Source organism: Schistocerca gregaria, chromosome 5 (assembly GCF_023897955.1).
Source record: "Schistocerca gregaria isolate iqSchGreg1 chromosome 5, iqSchGreg1.2, whole genome shotgun sequence".
NCBI classification, from domain to species: domain Eukaryota; kingdom Metazoa; phylum Arthropoda; class Insecta; order Orthoptera; family Acrididae; genus Schistocerca; species Schistocerca gregaria.
Genome location: NC_064924.1, coordinates 144,416,125 through 144,435,977, shown reverse-complemented (window position 1 = coordinate 144,435,977; position 19,853 = coordinate 144,416,125). Strand labels below are relative to the sequence as shown.

Sequence of the window (19,853 nt, the reverse complement as noted above, 5' to 3'; positions counted from 1 at the left end):
AATGTCTGAATAGTATGTGGTGGGAACATTAATGAATTGGTCGGTCATAAGAAATTGACATGTAAGGATCTAAATCATCGAGGACAGCAGTAACTGATGTCATACCGTAGGTGCACTTCCTTATCACGCTCATTAAATCGGAAGTGTGAATGTCGGCAATGCTGCACCTGTACACAGGTCATTCAAAAGGCAACACTGTTCGCAGGAATGTCGCTCACAATGACGACACAGCTGCGCCGTTTTAACCACCCATGCAGGACAAGATCACACTGCAATTTCCCGCCCCACACAACCGCCGAATCCCGACTGCTGGGCGGATACAGCTAAACTGGCACGTCTCTACTGGCGTTCTGCACAAGTAAACGCGTCCACTGATCGCGAATAACACGGGCGGCAATTCGAGTGACACAGTCAGGCTTTTGTTAAGTCGGTGCTGTTGTCTGTAGGAAGGTTGTAACGCCAGAAGACTATAGCGAAATACAGAGAGAGACCAGTGCAGGTCTGATGATTGGCAAAGAGACTGGCAGCTCACGCTGGACGTAAACGAATGTGATGTATAGTGCGAAGAGACCCATTACTGTTCGATTACGCTACTAGTGAAAGACCCCTGGAAACAGTAACAACCGTAAAAAACCTAGGAGTAACCGTTCCGAGCGACTTAAAGTAGAATTAGGACGAAACGAAGTATATAAAAAGCAATTATGAAGCTAAAATTCATTCGCAGAAAAGGAAATGCAATCCATCCGTATAATACGTTACTTACAGAACACTTGTTCGACAGATTCTTCTTCAATCTGGGACGCTTACGAAGTACGCTTAAGGGGACCACACCGTGTTTCACGTCGAAAATAATCGATTTTCGGTTTTCACCATATTTCGATAGAGCAGGGTTTTATTAAGTACTCTGAAAAGGATTTTGCTGCAAAAAAATATTTCGAGCATTTAAAGATCATTTTCCTACCACGTGTGTTAATGTGCCACGCCCACTTTTCTGCATATATTTTAGATCTTTATATCCCCTACATTTCACGTTAGGGATCTTTTTTTTACTCCCGAGTGTGTTGGCTATCCGTGAAATGCAACGGTCGGTATTCTTTTGTTTCTGCTGTTTGTAAACAAGACGCTTTCAAACACGCGGTTAGTTATGGTTCAAAATGGTGCAAATGGCTCTGAGTACTATGTGACTTAACATCTATGGTCATCTATGGTCATCAGTTACCGCAAACAAAAATTTTTAGTGCATATGCCCCATTATATCAGAAACTATCATAGATAAATGAATGAAATTTTCAGAGACTCTGCATAACATACCGCTACGCTCGCAGGTTCGAATCTGCTTCGGGCACGGATGTCTGTGGTGTCCTTAGGTTAGTTAGGTTTCAGTAGTTCTAAGCTCTACGGGACTGATGAACACAGCTATTAAGTCCCATAGTGCTCAGAGCCATTTGAACCATTTTTTGCATAACATAAGAAGCCACCTCTGTTACTTCATTCATTAATATTCCCCCGTTAAGAAGCTCACAAAAAAATATTTTCTGCAGAAAAAACTTAATATTTTAGTTAATAAATTTAAAAAAGTTTTTCTAAAAAGCTGTAAAATGAATAGAGTAGATTTTAGTACAGTTGACTCTATTAGCATCGTGTAACACACAGTAAAAATATTAAGGTCCTGCATCGAATAATTTTTTCAGAAATGGGTCAAATACTTGCCTAAATTGACATGTGTTAGATAGGCAGGGTGTGGTCCCCCAAAGGGAATAGATAGACAAGATCCAACCGGCAGACGCTACAAAAGAGGCGTTGTGTATCACGGAGAGGGCTACTGTCGGAATTCCAAGTGGGTACATTCGAACAAGAGGAGGGCAACGTATTACTCCCTCCCACACACGCCTAGCGACGGGAAAATCAGAGAAATCGTAGCTCACACTGAAATTTATCGGCAGTCGTATCCCCCACACGTTATTCGCGAATGGAACACACAAGGGTTGATCAGATAAAGGCACCAGAAGTACCATCCGTCGCAAACCTTAAGGTACCTCGCGGAGTGTAGATCTGGATGGCACCCTGTGCAGCCTGCGTGCTGGAGACGCCAATTACGTTGTTTCAACGTACTTCATGGTAGCCTATAATCAATGGATTTGAGCAAGCCGCATGTGGTTCACGCTGGATAGTTTTTTATGATCAGCTTCTTGCCAATGTTTGTTCGTGTCAGATGTTACCTAGGATGCAGCTGTATTGTTCTTTCTAGCCGCCATAGTCCGTTTCAGAGCCCTTTTGTATGTGTTGGTCAGCTTCGACTTTGGACCAGTGTTGTACTTGGCAGATAATGTTTCCTACTATCTGATTTCACAGTCGACACACTAATTCTCCCGTCAGCAACAAGTGTTGCCGTTATCGCTTCGGGAAGACGAGTTCCAACAATCATACGTCATCACAAATCCTGTAGTGTATAGACAGACCAACAGCTGCTACTTGGAATGCTCTGATTTTACAGCCAGTGTCGAGCTTTCAGATCATTTTTCAGTCACAAAAACGTCACCGCAGCGTACACACTATGCCTTCCAAACAATTCCTTACTAAGCGACTGTCCCGGAATCTGGGCCGGCCGTTGTGGCCGAGCGGGTCTAGGCGCTTCAGTCCGGAACCGCGCGACACCTACGGTCGCAGGTTCGAATCCTGTCTCGGCCATGGAAGCGTGTGATGTCCTTAGGTTAGTTAGATTTAAGTAGTTCTAGGGGACTGATGACCTACGATGTTAAGTCCCATAGTGCTCAGAGCTATTTGAACTATTTGAACCTAAATCGCTTACGGCAAATGCCGGTATGGTTCCTTTGTAAGACCACGGCCGATTTCCTTCCCCTTCCTTCCTTAATGCGAGCTTGTGCTCCGTCTCTGACCTGGCTGTCGATGGCACGTTAAACACTAATCTCTTACCCCTCCGGAACCTTAAACCAGTTCCAGGTTGCGTGTCTGACGGCTTCGAGGGGCAACAAAAATTTTATTTTCAATATTTCGCTCTATTATTGACAGAATTTAAAAATTTAAAATGCTGTCGTAATAAGAGCTATAATCTTATAAGTTCGACACAATAAGACAAGTGCTAGAGTTAGAAACTGTGTGTTTGCTATGAGGCAGCGTAACTGGCGACGCGCAAGTACCCGGACTTCATTCACCAATTACCTAAGAATAAGAGGGCTCAGCGGCTTTCAACAACTTCACACATAATTTCGAAACGTTTCCTCGCCGACACCTCAAAAGTAACGTAACCGAAAAAACTTATCGCTTCCTGTATTTTAGCTGTCCCTGCAGTAAAATTTCAGCGTGAAATGTGATGATTCATTAGTTTTTTTGCTACCGGATTCCATAATCAGCACGGATTGCATGCAGTATACGCATACATCACTGAATGTACCTGCAAAATTATATTACTGTATGACATATTATATCACTGTACGACACGTACTTCAGGAAACATGTCGCAATAAACATTGAAATGCTTCTTTAAAATGGAGCGCCCATTATCCGGACTATATTCATCCAGTGTTCGACAATGAGAGCACGTAGCGACTAACAACAAACTTTGAGCATAACATCAAACCTTTTCAAACCGTTTCTCGCTTAGACGCTTACATCAAATATTGAACGCATTAATTGATCAGAGATTCGAAGCTTTTCTGTATATGGCAGACTCTTTAAAGAATCAGGGTTCACTGCTGTTTATCTATTGACCTATGTCAAAAGTTCTAAATACCTTTAATAGGCGACACGAACTATACTCGTTTTTAAATATGAGAGATCGGCTATACCAATGTTTTGACACCACAACGTGTTTTTGAGTCTGCCCACAATCGCTGCTAGGAACAGACACGGTCGCGTATACTGTGGCACGCTAAGTGACACGCTTCGGCTCCACAAAGGAAAAACAAGAATAGTTATGTGCAGCTGAACAGCCCGGTGCTAGTCCTTCAAGTGGCGCCACTTCGGCGACTTGCGTGTCACTAACCTACCCCAGTCATCCTGCTGGAGAATGCAGAGGTACAGAGTAACGTAAAATACGAACCACGTGTCGTTGCTGTCGAATCTTCATTCCACTGGGAGGCTACATTAAAGGCAGGAAATACTAGGTCTCCAACTTTGCTTACGCCGTTTTTTCTTGATGTTCGGGGCTTTGTCGTGAAAAACTTACAAAAAAATTATGATTCATAATACTGCCCATCGCTGGCCACTACATTCTCCCATCTATCGGATAGTATACGATTCCCGTGGCGGAAGTGCTGGGCATCTTTTGTGGGGATCCATGAATCGATTCAACTTTGCACTTGTTCATATGATCGGAAATGCTGGTCAGCCAGACTGCATACCGCTGATCGAAAAAGGCGGTAGTCAGAGAAAGCAACGTATGGAGAAAACGGCGGGAGGGATAGGGCGTCTCATTTCAACGTTTCCATGTTCATTTTGACGGGTTTTGCGTCATGTGGTCGAGCACTGACCTGCTGCAAGATTACCTTTACGTGTCTATCGCTGTATTGTGGCCTTCTGTGTTTCAGTGCTGGGCTCCAAAGTATCAATTGCTTTCGATAACGATGTCCTGTGACTGTCTTCGTCTGTTTCAGAAGCTACGAAGACGTTCTGTCTTCCACCACCATGCCGGTCTTCCACGACAATATCACCGTTCTTACGCCGTTGAAAACATTCTCTTCACGCTCTTTCACCAACAGTTCCCTCACCATGGTCTTACCCAGCATTTTAAGTGCCACAGCGGCATATTTCTTCATGTTAAAGCACAAAATTAAAACTTCCCGCAAATGGCGAGAAATGGGTACGTAAGTTGACGTAGTTAACCGAAAATAATCTTATGATGCCATCACAAATAGAATAATATTTTTATGGCATTATGTTACAGATGCCTAAGCTTATTGTCTTACACCTATGACCAACCACCTGAATCGGATTTGCCGCTACTGCCGCCTATTGCAAAAGGGCGGAAGCAAAGTTGTAGGCCTAATAATTTCGTGGTCTAACCAGTTTTCGATCCCGCGACCTTTCGGTTTCCAGGCACGCCGTTATCCAGCAGATTCGGCAGGACGACAGGGTACGACAGGTAACCTCTAAAGATAAAGCTGTTAACTGTGCCACGAGTGGTTTTAATGAGCACAGTACTTTACTGGGGGTGGTATCCAAAAAAACTACTGTCCAGTATCGTTGACGTTCATTTGTTGTAGAAACTTATAATTTATTCTGAGCTGAAACAGAATGAGGCATCTCGAACAGAATGACTTCCTCACTGCCATCTAGTATGGATTGCGAAAACATCGATCATGTGAAACCCTACTCGCTCTTTTTTCACGCGAAGTCCTGAAAGCCGCGGATAAAGGCAGTCAGGCAGATGCAGTACTTCTCGATTTCCGAAAGACTCGGTGCCTACACTTATTGCCAAAAGCACGATTATGTGGAGTATCAGATGAAATATGTGACTGGATTGAGGATTTCTCGGTAGATAGAACACGTCATGTTATCTTGGATCGAGATTCATCGTCAGATGTAGAAGTAACTGCGGGTCTGCCCCAGGGTTTCTTGCTGATCATATTGTATATTAATGATCTTGCGTACAATATTAATAGCCGGCCGCGGTGGTCTCGCGGTTCTAGGCTCGCAGTCCGGAACCGTGCGACTGCTACGGTCGCAGGTTCGAATCCTGCCTCGGGCATGGATGTGTGTGATGTCCTTAGGTTAGTTAGGTTTAAGTAGTTCTAAGTTCTAGGGGACTAATGACCGCAGCAGTTGAGTCCCATAGTGCTCAGAGCAATTTGAACCATTTTGAACAATATTAATAGTAACCTCAGAATTTTCACAGGTGATGCAGTTATCTACAAAGAAATAGTCTGAAAAAGCCGTACAAATATTCAGTCCGACTTCCGTACGATTTCGAAGTCCTCCAATGATTGGCAGCTTGTCTTAAATGTTCTTAAATGTGAATCTGTGGACTTCACAAAACAAAACAAAAATAAACATAGTGTCCTACGAACATAATATCAGTGAGTCACAGTTGGAACCTGCAAAGTGTTTTTTAAACTTCTTCAATAGCAATACATTTCAAATTTTGTATCCCGCATGGAAGGCGGCGCATGGTTCTACTCCTGAAAACTAAAAGGTTGGACGAATGTAGGAAGTGAGCAGGAGCAGGTGAGGTAAGATTCTCGGCACAGCTTTTTACGCCAAAGTACACTTAATTATTAGTCATGGACATACGTAACTTTACAAAGAAGAGCCCGTAGGGGCGACTGGTACAGGTATCAACGGTAAGGGCTACTAGTAGAGAGACAACTATCATTGAAGTAACAAAGTCAGTAATGGCCCCCTATGAAGTAGAAACAATGTTGCTAGGTCTTCTCCTCGGCATCAAATGGGCAGAATCTAGAGCGGTGCTCGTAGAGCTGAACAGCGCCTGCTAGAGGGCGCTGTCGTCGGTGTCTGTCGTAGTGCCAACTTAAGAACTTGTACCTATGCCGTGGCATCGTTGCTATTGATACCACATCAAAGATTTCCAGCTTTTTCTTGTAGGCATTTTCAGTGATCCACGTTTAAGTTTCACGCAGTTCTGTGCTCCATAACTGAAGCAATTTATCCCTCAGTTCAGTATCTATACGTTGTACTAGTAGAGCTCTATTCCAAGGAAAGCGTTCGTCGTTTATACCAATTCTCATCTGATGTCTTCCTTGCTTTGGCTATACTTTCTGCGTTTGTACGACAAGGAGGTGGCTTACGAAACACTCGTTCGACCTATACTTGAGTATTGCTCATCAGTTTGGGATCCGTACCAGATCGGGTTGACGGAGGAGATAGAGAAGATCCAAAGAAGAGCGGCGCGTTTCGTCACAGGGTTATTTGGTAAGCGTGACAGCGTTACGGAGATGTTTAGCAAACTCAAGTGGCAGACTCTGCAAGAGAGGCGCTCTGCATCGCGGTGTAGCTTGCTCGCCAGGTTTCGAAAGGGTTCGTTTCTGGACGAGGTATCGAATATATTGCTTCCCCCTACTTATACCTCCCGAGGAGATCACGAATGTAAAATTAGAGATATTCGAGGGCGCACGGACGTTTTCCGGCATTCGTTCTTCCAGCGAACCATACGCGACTGGAACAGGAAAGGTAGGTAATTACAGTGGCACGTAAAGTGCCCTCCGCCGGCTTGCGGAGTGTAAATGTAGATGCAGATGTAGATGTAGGTTGGGTTGTGGCGGTGTTGGATGGTGGTGTTCGAGATGGTAGGGAGACGATTAACTTCTGGGAAGAACATAAAACGGGATATGCCGAACGTCCGTTCTCTAAATAATTCTTTACGATGGGTTGGGGAGCGCAGATGAATACAGTAGGAGTATGCCTGTCGCGTGATACGATCGGCATTTCATGTTCGAAGGAGGTCGGGACGTGCGCGGCGGCAGGGCTTGGTTTGGGCAGCGCTGGATATCTGCCAGAAGGATGTGAATGCCTTCTTAACGGGCGCCCGTAAATCTCCGCGCCGGGGTTATTCCAGGCATCAGGATGGCGAACACGGCACCTGCGGCAAAGGCAACTGGCGCACTCGACCCCACCCCGGTCGCCGACAGGGGCATTTCTCAGCGGCGATGCTAGTTAAATATAATTAGGTGGCACTGCTGACCATTTATATAGGGATTAATGGCTGGACACTTAAAAAAATAAAATGGAAACGAGGAGCTCTTGTGGGCTATACCCGCAAACACTGTTTAACCACTCCGTCTTCAGGCCACGAGTGGCCTACCGGGACCATCCGACCGCCATGTCATCCTCACGGAGGATGCGGGTAGGAGGGGCATGGGGTCAGCACACCGCTCTCCCGGTCGTTATATTGGTATTCTCGACCGAAGCCGCTACTATTCGGTCGAGTAGCTCCTCAATTGGCATCACGAGGCTGAGTGCACACCGAAGAATGGAAACAGTGGATGGCGGCCTGGATGGTCACCCATCCAAGTGCCGACCACGCCCGACAGCGCTTAACTCCGGTGATCTCACGGGAACCCGTGGAACCACAGCGGCAAGGCCGTTGCCCAGATACTGTTTAAGGCTCAGAAGAATTGTATCATTAACACATGTGGGTTGTAAACATCGGTCCTAATGAAACAAATAGGGATGGCCGAAATGGACTTCCGGCCGTATATGGAAATGTCGTGTGGCTAGGGCCTCCCGCCGGGTAAACCGTTCGCCTGGTGCAAGTCTTTAGAGTTGACGGCACATTGGTGACCTGGGTGTCGATGGGGATGAATGGTTCAAATGGCTCTTAGCACTATGGGACTCAACATCTATGGTCATCATTCCCCTAGAACTTAGAACTACTTAAACCTAACTAACCTAACGACATCACACAACACCCAGCCATCACGAGGCAGAGAAAATCCCTGACCCCGCCGGGAATCGAACCCGGGAACCCGGGCGTGGGAAGCGAGAACGCTACCGCACGACCACGAGATGCGGGCGGGGATGAAATGATTAAGAGATGAAAACGCTAAGCAAATCCAGAAGGAGGCTGCAGTAGGTACTGGGAGATGAAGAAGCTTGCACAGGATAGGATAGCATGGAGAGCTGCATTAAACCAGTCTCAGGACTGAAGACCACAACAACAAGGACAATACAGCACCCATCCCTGATCGGAGAAAATCTCCGACCCAGCCGGGAATCGAACTCGGGTCGTTAGGTATGACATTCCGTCGAGCTGACCACTCAGCTACCAGAGATGGACTCCGCCGTAAATAGCGAGTTATTTTTTTACTGACAGAATACAAATGTAGTGAAAACATACGTTAAGAGATGGGGGCTGAAAGCATCATCGGTAAAGTAAGGAAACAGAAGAACAGAACTTGCAGCGCGTGCCTGAATTTAGGATAGCCAGAACGGTTCGGTGGTACAAACCAGTGCGCCGAAGAAGATAGGAATGACTCCGGAAAAAATGGCAACACCGGCAAGGAGCGGGTATGGGCCTACAAGTCTAAGCCCTCAAGCCGATGAACGACGTGACACTCTTGAAGGGGGCATAAAACTACTTTTTGCAGCAGAGGTAAATGCAGAAAGATAAGTAAATTCTAAGGATAGATCATTGCAAAAAAATTTTGGCAACTCGTGTGAAGTTCTGCAAATTAGCCGTTCAGGGTTAAGTACCAGACTGCAGGTCACGAAGTCTGCGATTCGACACCCGGTCAGTCATGGGACTCTTATCTGCCACTTGTCACTTCTTTCAGCGCTAGCAATGCCGAGTTGCCCCACGGTTCGGAGGCAAAATTTATGCTAGATCTCGCTGGGTAAGTTACTTCGACGCTCGGAGGAAATCAAGGGCACACCACCTTCCATAAGACCATTCCTAGCAAAACACAGTGGTGTTCAAACCAAGCCTGTAGTTTGCTACAGACTGATGAAAACTTTACCTTTTTTCCAGTGATACTTAGACCATGTAGACATAGTAAGATAAACTTCACAGGGAAAGATACACTCCTAGCCGGCCGCAGTGGCCGAGCGGATTCTAGGCGCTTCAGTCTGGAACCGCGCGACCGCTACGGTCGCTGGTTCGAATCCTGCCTCGGGCATGGATGTGTGTGATGTCCTTAGGTTAGTTAGGTTCAAGTAGTTCTAAGTTCTAGGGGACTGATAAACTCAGATGATAAGTCCCATAGTGCTCACAGCCATTTGAACCACTTGATACACTTCTATTTCTCAAGAGGAAACTAGAAGAATAAAAGACTCCATTATGCCACCACGCATTGATGAGTACCAGAAACGTACCCTATACTCTCCACTAGCCCACACCACTTACGCAGATTCGGAATGCTGCTTTGCATTGAGGTGACAACACAATCACGTAACTGCATAAGACGGCGAAATCGCGTGCACACGTTTAAATTTTGAAAAGGAACATCGTGATGGAGCGGGAATTTGGTAAGGCAGTAATACGAATTGGGCTTGTCGGTAGTGATCAAGAGAGTGAGCAGGAAACTCAGGCTGTTTCATCCAGGGGACTGGAGTCGAGTATTTCCAGTACGTTTGGTGCGGGTTGCGCAGGTTTTTTCATATCTGGATAACCACTGCCATTTTAACTTGTTTGCAGTAGGTCTTCTATTTGGACATCAGAATTACTGACTATGGTCTAAGCAAGGTTGATATAAAACGCAGGCCCGCAATATCAAGAAAAGCGTTTCTGAAAAAGAGGAAATTCTTAACCTCGAATATACATTTAAATCAATGTTAGAAAGTCTTTTCTCCAGGTATTTTCCTCGATTGTAGCCTTGTACAGAACTGATCTTCAACATTCTTCCCTAACGCTACAATTATACATGCAGCAAAACTAGTCTTTCACTTTCAGCGACTCATTTACTAATTTGTACCGTCCGTTCAAATGGCTCTGAGCACTATGGGACTTAACATCGTAGGTCATCAGTCCCCTAGAACTTAGAACTACTTAAATCTAACTAACCTAAGGACATCACACAACACCCAGCCATCACGAGGCAGAGAAAACCCCTGACCCCGCCGGGTATCGAATCCGGAAACCCGGGCGTGGGAAGCGAGAACGCTACCGCACGACCGCGAGATACGGGCGTACCGTCCGTATCACTCATTTAATTCGACTACATTTCACTATCGATTACCCTTGTTTTACTTCCTATTATAATCTCTGTTCAAGATGCTATCATTTCCGTTCAACTGCTCTTCTTCCAAAGTTCTTTTCCGTCACGGACAGAGTTACAATGTCATCGGCAATCCTAAAACTTATTTATTCTTCCTGAACTTCTAATTCTCTTTCCAAATGTATCCTTACTTGCTTTCATTACTTGCTCAATGTGCAGACTGGAATGCCACTGAGATTAAATTACATTCCTTTCCTTAAATCTGCAGTCTGATTTCTGTACGGGTGGTAAACAATCTTTCAGTTCCCATATTTTATCCCAGACAACTTCATAATTCCGACGAAAGTATCCCAGTCATTTCTTAAAGACGTACGTCATGTAATCTAAAAAGAAAAACATACTTGAATCTCTTCAGAAGTAGACACATGCCCATAGTAGCATCACGTGCTGCGAGGGGACTGACGTGCTAGCAGTGTTTTCAGGTGGCATGCGATACTTTAGCCGCCCTTGTGTGGGAGCGTTGACCACGTAACTGTCGTGAGAACTTTCTGCTCGTGAATGCAGCAATGGAGTCCAGGAGTAGCTGCGTCGCGTTTATGCTTGTCTCTTCGTAGCAAGCGTGTATGAAGTAATCGCACTACAGCCTTCGAGAAAATTGTAGTCTGTAAACCTGCAGTGAAAGACATGCCCATTGATGAGAACGCATCACAACAGTTGTACGAATGACAGTGAAGAAGACAGTTTTCATCAGCGAAAGATATTAATCGCTGTTATATAACTGCAGTAAATGATGCGTGCATACGAAAGGCAGAAAGCGAGGGGAGCGACGTTCAAAACTAAGTGCACGGAAGGCACAAGCGGCAAAAGACAGAAACTTATAGAAAAATCTCTATCAGGGCATGGTAAGACATTTAGGAGAAAGACTAAGTCGAAAAATGGCATAAGTAGCTAACGTCTTACAGTTCGATAAGTGTAACGGATACAGTGTAAAAAAAGAATAAAGAAAGCTATTAACGACAATTAAAGGTCGATAACTGCAAAGGAGAGACTAGGTTTACCACTTCAGCTGTACAATTCCTTAAGTTGACAAATTAAACCATAAATAAACTTTTCAATTAGAGACTAAACCTACGGTTATTCATAACGACGTCTTTCGAACTTCTTGTTCCAACTTCTTGCCTTGCTTTCGTCTGCAAGTCTCTCAGAAATACAACTACTATAGAAGCTACGTAATAATTGAATTTTCCTCCGAGTAACATTACTTATACAGTAAGGAATATGATTGTGTAAGATCGTGCAAAGATGCAAGATTCCAAATGACACCAGCGAAAACTGGCGGAAGACAATCTGAAAAAAAGAAGAAGTAATAACGTCTAGCGCGGAAACATGTCGACAACAAAAACAGTCGTTTAAAATCCTTTCCTTCAGAAAATGTGATGTGGTGTTACTATTTATTATATCTAGGTTTGCCAGATGAGGACGAAATAGACGAAACTACTAATAGCAAAATAAAATTTTATAGCAGCGTTTTAGTGGCATATACACTTAAAATGTGCCCCATGAAGTTTGGAGCACAACGTAAAGAATATAAAGCTAACTAAAGCAGATGTCAGGTACGCGCGGAACAAACTGCATGGACCAAAACAGGCTGGGTGTGATAGGGGATACATGAGTGAAACGAATGTCGAAACAACGCCGTCTGTTTATCTCGTAGGGTTTAAAAAAATCGAGTAAATGGAAAGAAAACACTGCACTTACGAGAGTCTAGTTTTTTAGTTATCGCTCCTACTCCAATGCCACAGCATTCTTAGCGCAGTAGCACCCACAATGTTGAGTAAAATGAGCGACCTGTAAATGAGATGTTGCGACCTGTGGTGAAATGAGGGGCAGCAACTGCACACGTGGTCTGTCTTGAGGGGAGGGGTGGGGGAGGGGGGACGACAGAAGCAGGGAACAAAAAAAGGAAGGAGCCCTCCCTTGTAGCGGCTGCATTACCACACGCCGCGGGCCAACACACACCACGTGAAGCTTCCGTCTCCTTGCAGGTCGATTACTCTAAAATCGCTGCCATTCACTACCATCTCAGAATACCAGACAGTTACATTACCGGCTGGCTATTCACGCATCAACAACTTTGCAGCTGTAAATTTTCCTATCGACTGAAAGATCACATTTTAATTTCATAACTACCGGTATTATAATAATTCCGTGTGTGCTCTGCCTGGTGCAAGTCTTTCGACTGGGCATCACCTCATTGGTTTACGTGTCCTTAACCTATTCCAGAAAAGTCCCTAACCTACCCCAGCAAACCTACAGTCAATCGGGCTAACTTTGTACCATTTTTTGAAAATACTAGACACAAAATAAATTACACAGCGAAACAGAAGCTGTAACATTTTACATCTGTGGTTGCTCGTAGCATGGAAAAGTGAAGATCTATACTATGTCCTAGCAGAATAAAATTTCAATTTTAATGCTGGTACAAAGTTACTTTGACGTTCAGGAGTTAACCAGTCGTTAGAAAAAAAATAATAAAAAAATAAAAGCAAGAAGAAGAAGAAAATCCTATAGATCATGCTCAGAGCAAATTTAAATCGTGCTAGAAGGAAATAAGGTGCCAGTAATAAGTAAAAACAAACTGTTACTTCAGTAGTGCAGATTTAGTTTGAAATATTAAGATATTTGTATCGACCTGACATTGTTCAACTTAAATCACTGTTGTTAAAAACTTTCTTCACGCGCAAAGTACAATCAAAGCGAAGGAGCTTGTAGGATGCTATAGAGACAACTGAAATACTAACTAGAAATCACAGAGATAATACAACTTTTAGTTTTAGTACAAAACAATACAAGTAGGCGAAACAGCAGCCATTTGAAACAAAAATGGTAAGTGGTATAAAGTTACGCTGATTTGTAAAATGTTACCCTGATTGACTGCACCACAGAACAAGGACGTTAAGTTTAGCTTAAAATTCGCACCACGTGTCGTTCTTGGTGAACCTACACATTATTTATAGGTGAATAACAGGCTAAAGCCAGACCGACCGGAATTCAATCGCGCGACCTATCGGTTTTCAGTCAAGCGCTTTACGCTCTGAAAACTCATTATTGCTGCAAGCATAGCTGCCACATCCAATGAATGAGTTACGAAACGTCTACTCGTATCAATCGCATTTTTAGAAATATTTGTTTTATTGTCACCAAAGACATTGCTTTATCAGTTGCAGTCCCAGTAATCGTGCCCTGTTTCTTGGCTACAACAGTCTCACATCAATGACTCAAAATAACTTTATTTGATTTTATTATACGAGCTTACTTATTTGAGTTGTTTATTTTCACTCTTATCAGCAACATCGTTTTTTAAATAATTTATTTCCCTTTCGCTGCTATGTTGACAGTAGCAGCTATTCTAGATGCAAAGTATCATCTCTATGGACAAAATGTAGGTTGGTATAACATCATTGTTATAGAGCTAATATCTATGATCAGCGCTTCACACATATGCTAAAACCTGATACGTCTTAGTCGGTATTTTCTTTATCTTCTTATTCGTTTGAAACATAATTTATCATTTGAATCTTTACGATTTCAAGGCTCCAACGTTCACTTCTAATCGGAGGCATTTAGTTATCTTGTATGCTAATTGTCTTTCAATTAACGTTTCCCTTGTCAGTGCAGAAACACTGATGCGATGTCTGTGGTAGCAAAACAATAGAAATCCTAAAAATATGTTGCAAAATTAAGCATGTGTAGCTGATAGCATTTCCCGTTTTGCACGAACATTGCCTCACCGAGTTACGCAACTGCCCTGGCTCCCAGGTAAATATTTTGAATTAACTGTTGTTTAGATTGCTCACGTGTATGACAATAGATAGCTGCATACGAGAAAGCTTTACGGAACACTAAGCAACGCAAACAGAAATTGTACAGTCTGCTTGATTTCGAAAGCATGATCTGCCGATTGACTTTAATTAATGCAAGAAATTTTTGCTTGGTGTATTTAGTTATGGTTAAATTTCCCAGCGATAAGAGAATTACGTGAAAGTAAATTTTCCTTTAAAAAAATGTCATCTTCGATTCACTCTCGATATAATAATTTTGACTGACGTGACATTACAAATTGATTAGCTATCTTCAAAGAAAAATGAAATTTCATCGTTCGTTGTTAAATGACGTTGAATATTTGTCATAATATTTTTCACTGCGTTCACCAAAACCTAAAGTTAAAATAAAGTAGCTAAAACTGGTCGAATATATTCCACAGCAGGTCAAGGCACTATCTGGAACGTGACGTACAACAATGCACATTAAGCAGAATCGAGTTTTTGTCTTCCGTTTCCACGACTCCGATACATGTTTACAGGTGTCTCTTCTAGATGACAATCGGAAAGGGCCATTGACAGGATTTGCTTCACAAAATTTACCATACGGTTTATTTTAACTTAAGCTATGGTCAAATGCATTAATAAACAGCGAAACTAAACAGCTGTCAATAAATAAATGAACGCCAAGAAATCATCGTCATTCATCAGTAGAAAGAAACTAAATCCGTTCATGTGTTTGTATATACGGGTGGTAAAAGACCTCACGAGTGTCTGTGTGCCATTTTCCAACAGGAGAAATACAGGCACAAATTAAAGTTGAACCCTTCCATAACGTGGAATTACTATACGGGATGTGGAGGAACATGTAGGCCTACGAAATGTGACATCAGAGTAGATGATTCACAATGACAGACACTGTTATTCATCAGATAAATGCTTACAAATAAGCATGTGGTTACCAGAAGCAGGTACGCGTGTATTGTGGAAGGGAAAAAGTATTCCACTGTACCTAAATTTTGTTGCTCTTTCTGTGAAGTTCGTCAAAGAGCACAAGATTTAAATATTTACGGATGCAAGCATATATTTAGCAATACAGTTAAGAGAATGGGATTCTCATTATAATTGAGAGAATGAGATTCTTGCCAGAACAAATCTACATCCCTTGAACCACATATTTCACATCAAGAGTACCGGAATATGCATATTTAGACCCCAATTTCGCAATCGATGAATTACAGTATCATGGAACTGACATCTCAGCAGTGCACATCGCTGGATAACATCTTAAAACTATCAGATTATGGCGCCTGTTGCTTATGTGTAGTGAATTACGATTGACGAATCTATGTACTATTATGTCACGCACGTTTACTTCATTAGTAAGAATAATTATTCGACGGCGGTAAAACAAGGGTGTTAAGGTGCCTATTTTAAAAATAATTAGCATTTGACATTTTTGGCGATACAGTCAGATACGTCTCATATACAATATTAATATCGTATCTTACTTGTATTATTCTTAAGCATCACACAGACCCACAAACGTTTGACGATTTCTGTCACAATTTAGTGCTTGGTGCTTACAGAACGTAATGTAAAGAAACCCGTCAATTCTAGGTATTCATTTTACGATGTGACAAAACGCAATTTTTGGCGCATCTATGGATAATTATGGTTCTCCTAAATAATACAATCTGCGTACGAGTTGGTCTGAGAAAGTACACATCATTAAGTAATTTATTCATACCAAGACACGCAACCGGTCTTCTGCATCACATCATGGTTCCATACAATGCTGTTCATTGAAAGACCGTGGATTTTGTGGATAGGCTGCTCGTTTCGCATGTCCATTGCGTGGAATGCTCAAAGATAAAGGTAATGGCTCTTTCTCATAAACACTACTTTCGATTGATGTGTTGTGCACTTGAACATATGGTAGAAAAAGTTTCTCCAACTGCGACTGTGGCGTTTACGAATAGTGATCCAATAGTGTCAAATGTTTTTTATTTCAGTCTTTGATCACAATATGAATTCTTTAGACGATGACCGGTTTCAGTCCGTAATGACCATCCTCAGATCTTTTTTACACCATGTCCTAAAGTGATTAGGCCATAATGGTATGCTGATTATATTTATATGTTTTGACGATGCCATTATGGCGTTATCATTTAAGGACATGGTCATTACGGACTGAAACCGGTCATCGTCTAAAGAATTCATATTGTGACCAAAGACTGAAATAAAAAAAAATTGATGGTAGAAAAAGGAATCTAGTAGTGACACGAAGAGAATTCCAGTTATGTATAGCTCACGAACACAGAGACAGGGGAAAAGAAACCATAACTTGAACTTTTAGTTGTATACAGAGTGTTCTGTGTGCCAACAGTCATCATCAGTGCTTGGTTATACAAAGGCCGCGAAGCATTTGTCATTGTCCAGTAATTAATAAGAGCTTCCAAACACATTAGTTGTTGCCATTCTTCAGCAGATAAGAAGTCATCTTGTAAACAAAGCAGAGTGCATGCAGAACTCGCATGGAGGAACGCCAAGCAGTCTGCAGATGCGGTTCGGCTCAGTCCCGCTTGCCCGAATGTGTAAACAGATTCGCAGAAAAGTTGTGTGTGTGTGTGCGTGCGTGTCTGTGTGAGACAGAGAGAGAGAGAGAGAGAGCGCGTACCGAGGACAGAGAGGGAACACACACCGTGAGGCTCGGGTGACAGCGTCACAATGAATAGAACGAGGGAAGCGAAGGAGAGAAGAGGAGCTAGGGGAGCTGCTTGTAAAGACGTGTGTGGGGAGGGGAGGGGAAGAGAGGTAAGGGGAGCGACAACAAAGGCGGCTGCCGCACCGGTCTCCCCTAGGCTGAGCCGGCCCTAGCGCCGAGTGACTAGGCACGCATAGCTGGTGCCCACTGCATGCCACCACGCGGACTTTGCAACCGACTACACACAAACACACACACACAGTCAAAAAACATGCTACAACTCTGGCTGAAAATAAGCATACGATTTCAGGAGGCAGCGTGCAGCTCTCATGTGGGTATATAAGAGTGGAACTGGATTTGAGGCAGCGGGTTCGGGTGCTTAAGTGTGAGTGTGCGTGTACGTACGAGTGAGTGCCCAGTCTGGAATTAAAGTGAAAACACGACAGGCTGCGCGGCCGGGCGGGCGCACGCTGGCCGCGCAGCGTTGCCAAGCCTCCGCGGAGAGCGGCCCCGTTGGCGACAGCGGGAGCCGCTGCGGCGAGGCGTGGCAACGCCGCGCAGTCGATACACGCTCTCCCGAGTCCGCTCCTTGCAGATAACAGACACACAGACAGGGCGAAGCGAGCTGGCGCCAACACGCACACGCTGCCAGCACAGTGTAGCTGGCCGCCACAGAAAGGAAGCTAGCTCACCTCGCTATAATCGACGTCTGATACGGAGGCAGCTGCGGCGGTGGCGTCGCGCGCAGCAACGATCGCGGAGGGCGCCGATTCGGTCCGCGGGCACTCGCGAAGACACTATCGCGGGCGCCGACTGTCAGGGTTCGCGGTTCGGCGTTGGCACTGTTAAGCGGCGGCGCGGCTCCACTAGCGACGCAGACTCCACTCGCGACGGCTGCAGACTCGCGACTGCCGCGGAGGGCCTCGGGGGGGCGCAGCGGGGGCCAGCTCCGAGGCCCGCCGCCCCTCTGCCCCCCACCAAGCGCCCGCCTTCTCCGCCTCCCGACACGCCCCTACCCAATGGGCAGCCTACGTGCCCCGGCAAACATTGCCGACTCTACGACTATTATAGGTCGTCGCGAGCTGCTTCCGATACACTTGTCATTCCACTGATTCCGTCCCGGACGCGAAGCATTGCGGCGCCACGCTGCCGCTCGCACCTTCTGCGACTGGGGATGTGCTGTACGCTGTCCCCTTTGTTCGGTTCCAGGGCGTTATTTAATAACGACCCAACTCTTTGATCCACACTATTATGTCCCATTACCCTATCACATAAAGCATTGCACGTTTACATTTGAAAATATGTAAAAAAAAACAGTAAGCATCACATTTATAGATATTCCCACTTCGCGTTTTTTAAGTTTACATCTTTCGCAAAAAGAGTAGAGTTACATTTGAAAATATGAAAAAAAAACAGTAAGCGTCACATTTATAGACATTCTCACTTAGCGTTTTTCAAGTTTACATCTCTCGCAAAAAGAGCAGTTGATTAAATTACAATGCACAGAGAAAATAAAAGTATATTGAAATATTGTACATAGAACTAAGATCCAAGCCTTCACTAGGAACAGTTGGCGAGAGCCAAATGTTAACAGGCGACAAACATGTGGTGCAGGTCATGTTTTCAATTACCTTGGTTAAAGTTCACACAATTCCTATGACATTAACAGCAAAGTTAAATCACTGTCTGGTTTATGCCGCCAGTCCAAAAAGTTTCCAGGGAGGTTTAATAAAAAATAGAGAAAAGTTAAGGTGGTGCTTCTGATGCTTCAGGTGTTCAACACGATCTCCGCCCATTTCAGCGCAACGTACAGGACGTTCATACAACCACGTGAAACTGTCAGAGGATCTCCCCTTTTGCGATGTTGTTCAGTCTGCGCATGGTTTGGCTCGAATGTCGGGTATATCGTCAAAGCGTCGACCCTTCGTGAGAATTGCTGCACTTTGTAGTTTTGTGGTCGGTTCGTATTGATAACATAAAGTCTCGTCATCTGCGATAATTTTTTACAAAAAAAAAAAAAAAGAAAAACCGTTCGCGTTTTGCATTTCAGTTAAGTAACGGTAGCCGGGCACTCGTAGCTTTTTGTACGAGAGTCAACGTATGCGGGACAAACTGTGCGCACACTTTTCTTCAAAAGACTCTGGTAAAATCTTGAACACTTGTTTTAGTGATGTTGCTCCATTGCGATTTGTGACAGAATAACGTTGACGCGTACACTACTTACTACCTGCTCACGGCCATATGGTCGAATGCACATCTGTTGTCCACAGTTGTAGTTCAATCTGCTCTTGTATTTACTGCGGCGACGTCACTTATACGCCAGCAATAAAAACCAATCTCGGAGCGTTTTGGACGGACGGTGTGTATGCCACATGTGAAAGAATTTTACAGGGCAAAGGCAGTGTTGACACTGATAAAATTTTATAGACCCGTCGCTGTCCCTGCAGTCTTTTATGGGGCTGTGTTGGACGCTCAGACAAACACAAAAGAACGAACCAGGCAGTAGAAATGAGGTTTCTATTTCCCACTACAGAATTCACAAGAGCCGATCGCACCCAAATTAAAAAGACTTGTACTAGGTGTAAAGTGTATGCTAAGGAAATTGAAGCTCGTCACATAAGATGGTTAGATCATGTTGAGAGAGTGACTGACAATAGATATCAAAAAAAGGTGTACAATTACAAAGCCATTGGGAAA

At 43.9% G+C, this 19,853-nt stretch overlaps 1 long non-coding RNA gene across 1 annotated transcript in view; it reads right to left on the bottom strand.

Annotated features, from left to right (window-relative positions):
• The window catches only part of LOC126273076 (uncharacterized), a 292,705-nt gene extending 274,657 nt beyond the window's left edge, over positions 1–18,048 (bottom strand). Inside the window, exon 1 of the long non-coding RNA XR_007549302.1 lies at positions 17,849–18,048. This is a non-coding gene — a long non-coding RNA (uncharacterized LOC126273076). The remainder of the gene's footprint in view (positions 1–17,848) is intronic.
• Between the last annotated feature and the right edge of the window lie 1,805 nt (positions 18,049–19,853).